The sequence below is a fragment of the Triturus cristatus genome, chromosome 10 (assembly GCF_964204655.1).
Source record: "Triturus cristatus chromosome 10, aTriCri1.1, whole genome shotgun sequence".
In the NCBI taxonomy this organism is placed as follows: Eukaryota; Metazoa; Chordata; class Amphibia; order Caudata; family Salamandridae; genus Triturus; species Triturus cristatus.
Window position 1 is genome coordinate 1,049,463,003 of NC_140593.1, and position 14,191 is coordinate 1,049,477,193.

A 14,191-nucleotide genomic window follows, 5' to 3' on the forward strand; every position below is an offset into this window, starting at 1 on the left:
CACAGCAAAGGCCTCCCTCTCAATAGCTGACCAATTCTTCTCTCTGGGGGTCAACCTCCTGCTAATAAAAGCAATGGGTTGGTCTTGACCATCTACATTAAGTTGTGACAGCACAGCTCCCACACCCAACTCAGAAGCATCTGTTTGGACAATAAACTCTTTGGAGTAGTCAGGACTTTTCAGGATAGGTGCAGAGCACATGGCCTCCTTCAGGTCATCAAATGCCTTTTGACAGCTTACTGTCCACTGAACCTTTTTGGGCATCTTCTTGGATGTCAGATCATTAAGAGGAGTCACAATGGACCCATAGTTCTTAACAAACTTCCTGTAGTACCCAGTCAAGCCCAAGAAAGCTCGAACTTGAGTCTGGGTGGTTGGAGGAGACCAGTCCTTGATGGATTGTATCTTACTCTCCAGTGGTTGAACTTGGCCTCCACCTACAAGGTGGCCCAAATACACAACCTTACTCTGCCCTATCTGGCACTTAGTAGCCTTGATAGTGAGGCCTGCCCTTTGCAGAGCCTCAAGAGCCTTCTTCAGGTGGATCAGGTGATCCTCCCAGGTGGAGCTAAAGACAGCAATGTCATCAAGATATGCTGCACAAAAGTCATCCAACCCAGTAAGGACTTGATTCACCAACCTTTGGAAGGTGGCAGGTGCATTCTTCAGACCAAAGGGCATCACCACAAACTGATAATGCCCACCTGGGGTTGAGAATGCTGTTTTGGCCTTAGACTCCTCAGCTAATCTGATTTGCCAATAGCCAGCTGTCAAGTCAAATGTGCTCAAAAACTTAGCAGAAGCTAGTTTGTCTATGAGCTCATCTGCCCTTGGAATAGGGTGTGCATCTGTCCTGGTGACAGCATTGAGACCCCTGTAGTCCACACAGAACCTCATCTCTCTCTTGCCATCTTTGGTGTGAGGTTTGGGGACCAGAGCCACTGGGCTAGCCCAGGGGCTCTCTGAGGGTTCAATGACACCTAATTCCAGCATTTTGTGTACCTCAGCCTTTATACAGTCCCTGACGTGGTCAGGTTGTCTGTAGAGCTTGTTTTTTACAGGCGGACTGTCACCAGTGTCCACCACATGGGTACACCAGTCAGTTTGGCTAGGTATTAGGGAAAACAGATGTTGAAATGATTGTAGAACTTGCCTACATTCAGTCTGCTGATGGGCAGTGAGGTTGCCTCCAAGGGTCACTCCTTCAACTGAGCCATCTTCAGGGTTCTGAGACAACAGGTCTGGGAGAGGGTCACTCTCTTCCTCCTGTCCCTCATCTGTAGCCATGAGCAAGCCCATGTCTGCCCTGTCAACATATGTGTTTAACCTGTTAACATGGAGTACCCTGTGGGGACTCCTGGGAGTTCCTAGGTCCACCAAGTAGGTGACCACTCCCTTCTTTTCCAGGATTGTATGGGGTCCAGACCATTTGTCTTGGAGTGCTGCTGGGGCCACTGGCTCCAACACCCATACCTTCTGTCCTGGCTGAAACTCAACCAAGACAGCCTTTTGGGCATGCCAAGCTTTCTGTAAGGCCTGGCTTGCCTCAAGGTTTTTGGATGCCCTCTCCATATACTCAGCCATCCTGGAGCGGAGACCAAGTACATAGTCCACTATGTCTTGCTTAGGCTTTTTGAGAGGTAACTCCCATCCTTCCTTCACTAAACACAGTGGGCCTCTTACAGGGTGCCCAAACAACAATTCAAAGGGGCTGTAGCCAACCCCCTTTTGTGGGACCTCTCTGTAAGAAAACAGAAGGCAGGGTAGAAGGATGTCCCATCTTCGCCTGAGCTTTTCAGGTAATCCTTTGATCATACCCTTAAGGGTCTTGTTGAATCGCTCAACAAGCCCATTGCATTGTGGGTGATAAGGGGTGGTGAACTTGTAGTTGACACCACATTCCTTCCACATAGCTGTCAAGTATCCTGACATGAAGTTGGTACCTCTGTCAGATACTACCTCCTTAGGAAACCCCACTCTGGAGAATACTCCCAGCAGGGCCCTGGCCACAACAGGAGCTGTAGTGGTCCTAAGGGGAATTGCCTCTGGATACCTGGTGGCATGATCCACTACCACCAGTATAAATCTGTGCCCAGATGCAGTGGGAGGATCCATGGGACCCACTATATCTATTCCCACTCTTTCAAAGGGGACCCCCACCACAGGTAGTGGTATTAGGGGGGCCTTTGTTGTGCCACCTGATTTGCCACTGGCTTGGCAGGTCACACAGGAGCGACAAAACTCCTTGGTATCTTCATTCATGTGAGGCCAGTGAAAGTGAGGGACAAGCCTGTCCCAAGTCTTGTTCTGGCCTAAGTGTCCTGCTAAAGGAATATCATGGGCCAAGGTAAGAAGGAAGCCCCTAAATTGCAGAGGTATAACCAACCTCCTGGTGGCACCAGGCTTGGGGTCTATAGCCTCTGAATAAAGGAGCCCTTCATCCCAATACACTTTATGGGTACCTTGAGAATTCCCAGCAGCCTCAGCAGCAGCCAGCTGTCTGAGGGGTTCAAGAGAGGGACAGGATAACTGAGCCTGCCTCAAGTCAGCCCTTGAAGGTCCCCCTGTCCCCGGAAACTCAACCTGATCAAGTTCAAGCTCTTCAGGGACAGTTCCTTCAGGGTTCTCTAGATCAGCTTCCTGGGAAGGTTGATCATCACTCTGAGGCAGGGGGGAAGGCACAGCCTTGACCCTCCTGTTCTTCTTCTTGGTAGGTGCTTGGTCCATTGTTCTAGGATCCAAGACCTGAGGTTCAGTAAGGCACTTTTTGGCCTGTGACCTGGTCACAGCAAGGACATGTGGTGATATACCTAACATCTCTGCATGTGTCCTGTACTCCACTTCAGACCATAGAGAACTCTCTAGGTCATTGCCCAACAAACATTCTACTGGGAGGTCTGCACTAACCACAACCCTTTTGAGGCCAGTTACCCCTCCCCATGAGAAGTTAACAACTGCCACACTATGTGAAGTAGTGGCATTGCTGGCATTGGTCACCAGGTAATTCTCACCTGGTATGTACTGTCCAGGATCCACAAAGCCTGGCGTCACCATAGTGACACTGGCACATGTGTCCCTGTAGGCTTGAGACACTTTTTCATTTATTAAAGGAGTCTGTCTGTACTTGCCCAGGTTACTGGGGCTCACAGTCAGGGACAAATCTATGTCCCCATCACAGATCAGGACTGCCTGTGTCAGGGTTCTGTCTAAGTCAGAATCTCCTTCAGTTCCCATAGTGATTCCCACTACACCTTTGTCTGGGGACCAACACTGCTAACAGTAGTACTGGGAGCAGGTGCCTTAGGGGCAACAGTGTTGGGGGCTCCACCCTTCTTACAATCACTAGTCCAGTGAGTTGTATTCTTGCAATGATTGCACCAGGGTTTCTTTTGACCTTCTTTCTTCTTTCCCTTAGATTGTTGTTGGGACCCACCATCCTTAGCAGTAGTTTGGGGCCCTGTTGAAGACTTCTGGTCTTTAGATTTCTGATCTCCACCCTTTTGGTCTGTTTTCTTCTGATCACCCCCTTGGCCCTGGTTCTGGTTCTTTTGCTTAACCCTGGTTCTGACCCATTTGTCTGCCTTCTTTCCCAATTCTTGGGGAGAGGTCAGATCAGAGTCAACCAAGTGTTGATGCAGTTGCTGGTTTTGACAGTTATTTAAAATCTGTTCTCTCATCATCAAATTGTACAATCCTGTATAATCAGATACCTTACTTCCCAGCAACCAACCCTCCAAAGCCTTAGTGGCACATTCAATGTATTCAGACCAGTCCTGAGTCTGTGTCTTCTGGGTGTCTCTGAACATTAACCTGTACTGCTCTGTGGTTAAGCCTAACCCATCAACTAGGACACTCTTCAGGACTCTGTAATTTCTGACATCCTCTTCTCTAGTAGTGAGGAGTCTGTCTCTGCCTCTTCCTTCAAAGGAGAGCCAGAGGATTGCTGCCCACTGGTCTTCAGGAACCTGCTGCACTTTGCAGGCTCTCTCAAGAGCAGTCATCCATTTGTGGATGTCATCCCCACTTTTGTAGGGGGGCACAACCTTAGACAGGTTCCTATTGTCAAAGACCCTATCTTTGTCCTTAGGGACAATGCTGCCACCAGTGGGTATAGACCCACTCTCTCTAGGTTGCCTAGCCTTGTTCAGTTTTTCTTCCATCAGGGCTACTTCTAGCTCCTGCTTCCTGATCCTCAGCTGGGCTTCCTGCATTCTGGCCTCATGTTCCCTCCTATGAGGGGTGGTCATCCTTCTCCTGGAGTGACCTTGAGAGCCTCTAGAGCCATGAGAAGCATTAGATTCACCTGAGCGATTCCTTTGCCTCCCAAGCCCTGTGTTAAGTCCACTGGGGAGATCCAATGGGGTGAACCCATTGTCAGTCCCCAATAGCCTTAGGTTAGCTGGGCCACGTATAACACTTGGCACTGGGCTAGTTCTCCCTTCATCCTCACTACCTTCTGTATCCCACCACTTTCCTCCTCTGTAATATGATTCTCATCTAAGGGATGACTATTGGAAAGGGGTACTTCAGTAGCATCTTCAGAAGGGGGGCCTCCTGTTCCTGTCCCTAAGGGGGCTAACTGGGAAGCTTTCTCGAGCTCTTTCTGATTTTCATCATTCTGTAAGAGTTCTCTGAGCTCAGCAGAGGTAGGGTTCTTGGGCTGTTTAAGGCCTCTAAGAGTTGCCAAATGCCTGAGCTCATTCTGGTTTAGGGTAGCAAAGATGGATGGTGCCCTCTTGGGGTCACTCTCAACAGAGATGGGTACAGTGGACCCCTCTGCCCCAGCCATTGCTCTTAAGTGTGGGTGGATGTGTTGCAATCTACCTACACTTGGGTTTACCTACTAAACCTATCTAGTAGTTGTAGTCAGGGTGTGCTACTCCCTTTGCTCTACAACAACTAAGTTCAGTAGAACTTAAGTATATCTAATCTTGTTTTATATGTACCTACAGGTACCTATGTGATCTTTCAATTGGTAACCAAGAGATTACAATGGTAAAACACAGCAAGCTCAAATCCAACCGCTGCTCACCAATGTGAGAAGTTGGCCTGGTATATGATGTTCACTAGTTAAAGTGACCACCTTGTACCATGCCAAGCAACCCTTATGGTGTGGTTGTAAGTCAACCTTTTCGGACTAGCTGCCCTAGTGGTAGCGTAGGCTAAGCAGTCTTTGAGGCTAAACTCGTGAAACGTGTTAAGCAAGCTGTTTTACCAACAGTAACCCCCTTTTATACCAGTGAAAGGACACCACACAGATATATATTCAAAATATATATGTATTTATTTCTCAAAGTAACCCCTAGTCTCTTTATGAGCACAGGAGCACAAATCATCAAACAAGATTACAGTAGAATACACAGAAGTTGCACGTTATATGGATAGGCCCTGGTGGCCACTCAAACCATATACTAAAATAGTGGTATAAGTACCACGAACAGAAAAGGGAAAAGGCCTAGGGCCTCTAGAATCGCTGGGCCTACAAGGAGCTAACTTCAGTTAGTGACCAGGAGGTCCACGGGTTGCGTGTGCAGAGCAAATAGTCACACGCGTGCTCCCATAGGTTTCAATGGGTGCGTAAAAAGTACAAAGTTACTGCAAAGAGGATCTTCCGGATGGACTAGGAACTTAAGATTGGAAACACAGACACTAGAGATGATTCTCTACACTTGGGCACCGGAGTGCCAGCTTTACCTCACCCACAGGAAGCGGGTGCATAGGCGTCGAAGTGCGTCGGGTTTCTTCTATCTGTTCAATGGAGCCTGTGGATAAAGATGCTGCAGGCGGCCGGTCCGGAAGAGATGCGGTGGATCCAAGAGTGGATCGGTGATGTTGAAGACCTGTAAGCAGAGGGTACAGTGTTCACAGTCACTAGCCAGTGACCAGCGTGGCACCAGGTGGGTACCAGGCGATGTCGGGTGCAAACAGGAAGAAAGGTGTAGCTTGTCTCTGCAGCCACATGGTCCCTGAAGGTCGACGACGTCCAGGAGTCGGTTCACAAGCTGTCCCACGCAGGCTCTCGCTGTCGGCGACTTGATCGAAGCAAACAAGCCTTGGCAAAAGCAATTGTTGTAGGAGATGAAATAAGCTGATGGTTCTGACCAGCAAGGTCAGGGGGATTGCTCCTTTGGAGGGGAGCAAGGGCCAGTCTGGAGCAACCAGACCAGCGGTGTATTTCTTGAAGTTCGTCGCCAAGATGGCCACTAGCCAGCGGGCCAGCAACCGGTTAGGCGCGTCGAGTGGCAAAATGCAGAAGGGCCCCACGCAGATCGTGGAGATGCTGGAGGGCTCACCTTTGGTGCAGATGCTGCTCGGGTGTTGGGCTTCTCTGATCCCAAAGCACAACTTGGAGGGAGCCTCGGTTGTTGCACTTGCAGCTTGTCGTGGTCTTTTCAAGATGGCTGGCTCCACGTGTCTCGGTGCCTCCACGGGTCTCCTCTTTTCAGGGACTGTGGATCGGGCGGTGAGAGGTCTGGAGGTCCAGGTCTTGTCAGTCTCTGGGTTCGGGCTCCGGCGGGAGGTGGCGGCAAAGCAGACGTTGATTCGCTGGATGGTGCTTGCGTTAGCAAGGTGGTCACTCCCTGACCACAGGGGAGATTGGCTTCAGTCCTCTGTGCGGCAGAGCGTCGAAGTTCCCGTCTTCTTCTTAGTTTCAAGTTGATTCCAGGATGTCTAAAGTCTTAGGACACAGCTCCTACCTTTAAGCGGATTCTAGGGGCCGGACTACCTGCTAGGTCCCTCCCTAAGGGTGGGACCAGGAAGGGGGGTGGTTACACCCCCAATCCTTTGTCCAGCTCGCCCCAGGCCCGGGACTGGTGTGCCCCAGGACCGGATTGAACTGGCATATGCACCGAGGCTCCTTGTGAGCCTCAGGCATGTCTGGTTTCTTTCAAGCCCTACCTGACCAATACACAAAATCCTGTCTGGGGTGGTGCACGCACCTCCCCTGGCAGGAAACCCTTTTGTCCACACCTCCCAAGCTGGAAGGACTCCCAGCAGCAGGAGGGCAGACTTGTGTCTGTGGTGGCAGCATCCATTTTGTGGAGCTGAGGCTATGTCTGATTTTACCCGGGTTTCAGGTACTGTACATGTCGCGTCCCTCTAGAAGGGTGGAATGCTAACCCCGTCGCCAGAACTGGCGAGGGGTTAGTATTCCAATTCGTATGACACCTTACTCGACATGTTTTGATAAAGCCAAACCAAAGTTAGCATTTAACCGCGAGGTTCATAATGCGCTTAAGAGTATATGGTATGACGATATCTGGAAACAGTAGAAGGAAGTGGTTCCGACCACTGCAGACAGGCTCAGCTCATGCCAGAGCACCATCTCACATGGAACCAAGCACTCTGCCTTCAGGATTGTTAAGGCCTGCCATAGGAGTGACTTATAGGTTACCAGGTGTCCCATTTAAGGTTAGGTATAGGTATACTACACCTAAGTAAGAGGTGGTTACACCAACTTACCCCAGCTGAGTGATCAGCCAGTTGTGTCAAATTTGTTAGGCCAGTCCAGGGGTGGCACAATACATGCTTCAGCCCCTGGTAGGCCTTAGATACACCAATGCCCTGGGTACCTAGTGTACACTGGTACAGGGGCTCACAGGGTGATCCACTTCCAATTGGTTATGCACCTAGGGTGCATAGTGTGAATTTAGTAGAGAGAACAGCAGGCTGGGGGTCTGATTGGCAGGCCCACAGCCTCAATATGTCAAAAACCAGTGAAGCAAAAAGCAAAGATTTGGGGTGACCATAGGATAGCAGACCCTACTCTCCTACAGGCGCCGATTGTACATATGTCTGCCTGGTGGGGCGAAGAGTGTGCGGAGTGGTTTTGCAGACTGGCGTGCTCCTTAGCCTGTGGTCCACAGGGTGACCTTAGGGGATTGCATGCCCTCGGGTTGGTTGCCATGCTGGAGGGACGTGCTCGCCTCCACGGGCATGGATTGCAGGGAATGCACAGGGCGGCTAGTGGCCGGCGCGGGGGTCGGCGATGACGGTGGGGGCCCCCACCTACACACACTCCCACGTGTAGGTGGCAGGCCAGATGGCAGAGCGTCCATGCAACGATAGGGGCTGGACGCGCTCTCAAGTTCTGTAATCAAGGATTAAGAGCCAAGGCAGCACTTTCAGGGCAGGTCTTACCTGGCTTCCGGTGCACTCTTTACGAGGGGCAGCTACTCCTGGCCCAGTCCAGTGCGTGAGCATGCCAGGCACGGACAACGCCGTCCGGACAGGTCCACGGGGTGTCCTCGTTGCGTCATTGGTTTAAGCGGGGATTGCAGGCCCGAGGAGGCCAGTGGGGGCCTTTGCCTGGGCCGACCAGGTCCCCAGTTGTCGGTCTAGTGTTTTAGGTCTCCAGATAGGGTAGTGAGTTGCCCCTCCTCCTCTTATGCACCCCCTACCTAGTCACAGCTGCGGGCCTCCACCCCCCCCGGTGCTCCGGCTCGGCCACGCTGGAGGATAGCTGGGTTGCGGGTCCCGCAGTTGGGGGTGCAGCATGGGGACCGGCTGGGGGCTGGAGCGAGGTGGTTGCTGCCCAGGCTTTCGATCGCTCGGTCAGCTCTCGCAGTGACTTACTGAAGAGCCACCTCAGCCCCCTCTCTCCTCCCCTCGCCGAGGTCGCGCCATGACGGGGGCAGGAGCGCTATGGACAAGGTGTTAATAAGGTCGTCATAATCAGGGCGGCCGTCGATGTAGGCTGTAGAATAAGGTGCGTGCCTCGGTGCCTGCTGAATCATCCTGCGATTCTTCCTGATAAATAAGTTGAATGTTTATTGTTGCTTTTGGTGGGAATAGCAATTAACAGGAAAACGGCAAGGGAAATATGAGGGGGAGTGGCGATTTGGCCACAAATATCGGTATGGGCTTTTAAGTCACGAACCAGTAAGTGCTGCAAACAGTATGTGCTAATGATTCAGAATGCAGCGATGTGCTCCGCGGTGCTGGGAGGAATGAAGGGATTTCCCTGCTGTAGTCCGTTCGATCGAATAAGTGAGCGAGGTTGGGGGATACAGAGCAGCAGGGCTTGTCGAGTCTTAAGGAGTAATGGTGGGCACTGCATCACAGTTTCCTCGAAGCAGGCAGCAGTCGGCAGAAACAGGGGTCACGGGCTGCTGCGGCCCGTGAGTGCGTAGGTCTGCGGGTGCTTCCCTTATAAGTTTGACCACTAGTGCTCATTTGGATGACGGTTCGTATTATGTCCAGGGACTTAGTTGTGGGACGTGGACAGGGGTCCGCGACGGTTAAGAAGGTGCAGGGAATTAAGTGTAAGTCAGGGCGAGGTTGTGGCATAAGGCTAGCGTCGCTGGGTTTTGAGCATGAGAAAGCAGGTTCGAGCCTGACATCCGCTCAACATAGTGTTATTCAAAAAATGAACGTGTCCTACTGTAATGTAACGTGCTTGTTGTGGTTCAAAGATGGCGGTCGCTGTGCACACATTCCATAGGCGAATGGCTGGGACCGACAGGGCGCCGGAATTCATGCACAATCATGGCCAGCGGACCTGGATCTTGAATAGTCAAGGGGAAGGTCTCTGGGCGAAGGTTGCGGATACCTACATTACCACGATGGTGGCAGTAGGGCCAAGTGCACTTAATGTTGTAGGGACAGGAAGGAAGCCATGTCCGTTATAAGCTATCCTTCCCATGTGCCTGAGGTGCGGGCAATTCATCGGACATCCTGCGAGCAATGGCTATTGTGGATGGATTGTAGCGTCTGTGGTATGCCGCACGATTGAGGCATGGCGCATGGTTGGTGGGGTACAGAGCATCATATCCTTGCCGCTGGCTAACAAGAGTGTCAGATTTAAGGTACAACCGAATATGCTGCGGTCGGCAGATACAATGGTCGCTAGCAGAGCACCTGGGTACAGGTATCACTGAGCATGCTGCACTCGGCAGAAGCACGGGTCGCAGCCTCACTCGGTTGCAATGTGTGGAGGCTTGCTGCGGTGTCCCTGTGCACGTTTGAAATGTTTTGCGATTTGTATATAGGCGTATGACGGTTCTGATTGTGGTATAGTCAGCGTTGGCAGCGTTTCCTGATGTTGTCCGCAGCGTCGGGTCTCCTGGATTCTTCAATGGCGGCCGCCCCTCACGGGAGGTCTAACTGCTGGTGGTTGTTGACAGCGCTGAGTGTGAATGGCCGATGCATCAATGATCGCAAGCACTTTCGGTTTGCGGTCAGCCCTTGGTGCAATCGCTGCGGATGCTTGTTATACACAGTCCTGGTTAACCTGCTACTAGTTAAGCTAGGATATTTAAGCCTTACCACCCTGAAGGCGTCCGACCTCGGAATCTAAGCAGGGTCAGGCCTGGTTAGTACTTGGATGGTGACTGTCTGTGGATACCAGGTGTAGCAATTTGGTATTCAATAAACAAGTTTTATCGAGGAGGCAAAGTGTTTCCAAATATGTTTACGAATGTCAACTGGCTAGCTGCACTGTTTCCCCGCGCGCCTGCCCCAGATATGTCCTACTCCCATTACGGCTGCGGGGCACAGGAGCTGCCGCAAAATTTATTATGGATAAATTGTGCTTCCCTGGCGCGTGAGCTCTTCAATGTGAGAATGGGAGGGGCTGCGGGTCTCTGGTGGCTTCTATCTCCCCGCTGCCTGTGTCATTGTGGTGGTTAAGACAACGGTAAATACAGACCTCTGTACGTTGGAAAGTGTAATGCGCACATTTCATGGGAGGCGCATTGAGTCCTTCGCTGCATTGTCTGTCGAGAATGATGTTCAGGGCAGTGCAGCTACATTGACATGGTATCGGCGGCTTATCATAGACAAGTCCAGTGCTGCGTATTTACCTCAGGCTACCAACAACCTGTGTCAAAGCCAAGAAGCCTGACATGTGCAGGTTGTTGTTCTGGCTTTATCAATATACCTGGAATGCAAGGGCAGTAACAGCACCATACTTGGCATGCGACACTACTGCCATGCAAAGAATTTTGCTTGCACGGGTTAGCCATACCCTTTACCCTCGTTACGGAGGAGAGAAAGTTTTGCAGGTAGGCATACCGGGGGTCGGTAACTGGAGCGCTGTGGGTCGGCGGTGCGACCATTGATATTAGTTTTGCTCCCACAGGGTGAGAGGATCAAAAAGAAACTAGTTCTTGGTTGGCACCAACTTGATAAGGGACTGTGTTCTTTTCAAGCACATGGAGTTGGCTAACCGGTGGGTGGCTAACATACAATCTAGGGACCTTTCACTAATGTGGGCAATTGCAAAGGTGGTCTAAGCAGCCTTATGCATCATAGGTTTAAAGCATTCAAGAAGGATATTAAGGGATCATTTGGACAGGCTCTGGTATCCTAAATGTGTCGTGTCTCATGACTCCAGCTTTGCGAGTATAAACTCCTGAGGAGTTTCCTCGGTCACTGGTCTTCAGTTAATTAGCTTTCATGGCTGCAGTTCCAGAGTTTTCATTTTCTATTAGGTTCAGGGATAGCTCTTCACCAGCCTAGGTCACATGAACGCAGATTATGCGTAGGCAGGTAAAGAAAGCACCTTATTTGTGGTTTCCTCGTATAGCAAGAGCCTTTGCAGTGCGGGGAGTTGTTAGTGTTATGCCTTCTTTAAGTCACATGGCATTCTGTTAATGGAATCGAGCTTCAGATAGAAGGGACGTATTGTCTAGTATCAGCTACGTCTCTACAACGCCCCAGATAAACTGCTTCCATGGTTTCGTCTGGCTATAGCTGGATTTCCCACACACTACCGGTTTTGCAAGGGGGTATGGTTGATTTCCGTTGATGGGTGGTGTTGCTTAGTGTAATGGTCTCACTTGCGCTTGAGCTGGCTATTCATTGAAGGCGCTGTTCAGGGGTGGATCGTTCAGCGGTGCCTTGGTGAGTGACTTGCGCAGGGGGATGGGGTGCCCCTCCTTTGGAATCGGGTTGTTCGGTGTAAACCTCGGTGTCCTGTTGGCACCGGGGTGGCGTGCGCCGTGAGAGGACTGTTTCGTATTATTGCATTTAGCGATGATTTCGCTGCTTGGCCAACAAGGTCCTTTGGCCACCAGGAGTTATGCATGTGGCCCTTATCCATGTCTTATTGATGTATGTGCTACTGTTGACAAAGGGTAAAAGGGTTGTCGGTTTTGGCCGGGGTTCGGCAAGTATGGTTTCATCTTTCTCTCTGAACATTTGTGCATTATCGGCCTAGAACCCAATTATACTTCCCGGGGCTCTGCTCACAACAAGGAGGGCGATGATCACTGAAGTACTGGGTTTTTCAGAACCCAGCGGTGCCAGGGAACACACCCTAAGACTTCGAGTTCTTCCTGTTTCAGACTACAGAAACACAGAGTCTTCTTGGTGAAGTCAAAGATCGTATTTATTGGCTGCAACCAGTAACAGGTATCCTAGAAGTACAACACGGTGTATATTCTCAGGAGACTGCTCAAACTTACAAAGCCAGCCTTCTCTTTTATACAAAATATTATGCTTTAGGCAAACATTCCTTATTTTACAGTTGACCATTCACATATTTTCACTACAAAGAAAAAGCAGAGTCATGATGACAAGCCCATATTTCAGTTTGTCCAGCCCTCAATCAATTACCCGGCAAGGCTTAGTACTTTCATCAGATATCGCCGGACCCCCAATTAAAACGGGCACCTCCTCCTCGTAAAGCAAGTCATAAAGTAAGAAACAGGGACAGGTGTGTGTAAGATTAGGCATGGTTTGTGTGTGATGAAAAGGTTTTATGATATGCTGTACCTTGATACCAATCTCATTCGGCCACTGGGAAAGGAACTGGCCGAACAGGTTTGGCTTCAGGCAGTGGAGTCAGCTTTCCCAGGTCACAGAGGAGTCAGCAAAGGTGCATGTGTCCTTCAGACTCGATTCTGGCCTTAGTCATTGGCCTATGTGAGGGCAATCACAAAATGGCTGCCGTTCAATGGAAACCGAGGGTTCAGAATGGAAACTATGATTTCAGGGTGATTTCTTCACCCAATTATGGCGAAAATGCTTGTGCATAGTATTCTGATGATTCTCGGTCTGCTGATACCAAAATCGTCATGATATGACGATGTTTATAACACGAAGCCAGAATTTAAAGTACCACAGACCCTCCTTTTGCCCTTACATAGGCAATAACTTATACTCACGTTAATCTGAGTCCAGGTCTGAGTCCAGGTCTATGTTCATAAAGTCGTTGAGATGTTGCTGTAGCATCATCCTATTACTTAGCTCGTCCCTTGATACAGGTTTCCTTACACACGATGTAGCACAGAGGCCACATATTGCAGGAGCACACTGTACACACAGACAGAACAGGGAAAGAATGGCTAAGATCATCCCAATGACTATCAGAATCTTCCATCCCCAGGCGGATATCAGTTCCCAGAACCACCCCATCAATGACCAGTCTCCTTTATCCACGTGAATAGATTCGGAGATCTTATGCAGTTTGGAAATGGCCTGGTAAACTGTTGGAGCGTTATCTGGAATGAAAACACAGCAACTTGATTGGATCACTTTACATACCCCACCTCGGTCTGCAAGTATGACGTCTAATGCGGCCCTGTTCTGAAGAGTCATAAGGCGATCCGACTGGAGCTCAGCAGTCAAATTACTAAGGGCACCGGCGGTTTCATCTACCGTGGATTCAACCACCCTTGTCAATTGCCTTATGTTCCTGCTGTTAACCATAGGCCCCCAAAACGGCAGAAAACCCTTTACGAAATCTCCAAGTTCTTGTCCTGTAGTGTCTTCTTTACTGATGACACCTATAACTATCCTTGTCTTATAGTAATCTGCCGCGGCCGTGTAGGTGGGAGGCAACAGGAACGAAACAAAACATGTGCCCGAGAAGTCAGGGGGCAACCATGTATAGGCTCTATTATGGCAGATGAAATAGGTACCCTTAGCTGCTAAGAACGAAGGGGAAGTCTGAGACGCAAAAACATATGTTTCAGTGCAGATACTTTTCCCTAACTGAGCTCTGGGATTCTTGCCATTACCTTGCAGACATAGGTGACCCTGATGGGGTACAATCCAAATCGGGGAGGATCTCTTTGCTCGCTGGTTCTCACTCAGAGTAACTCCATATCCTGTTATGTTCCATCCAATATATGCTAGTGTCTCATCTCTCGGGATAGTCTCGTAGGAAATATCTTCCCTAATCATATCTACTATACCCTTAACTAGAGCACTATTCTTAGGATTATCTTTCACAGAACGTAGG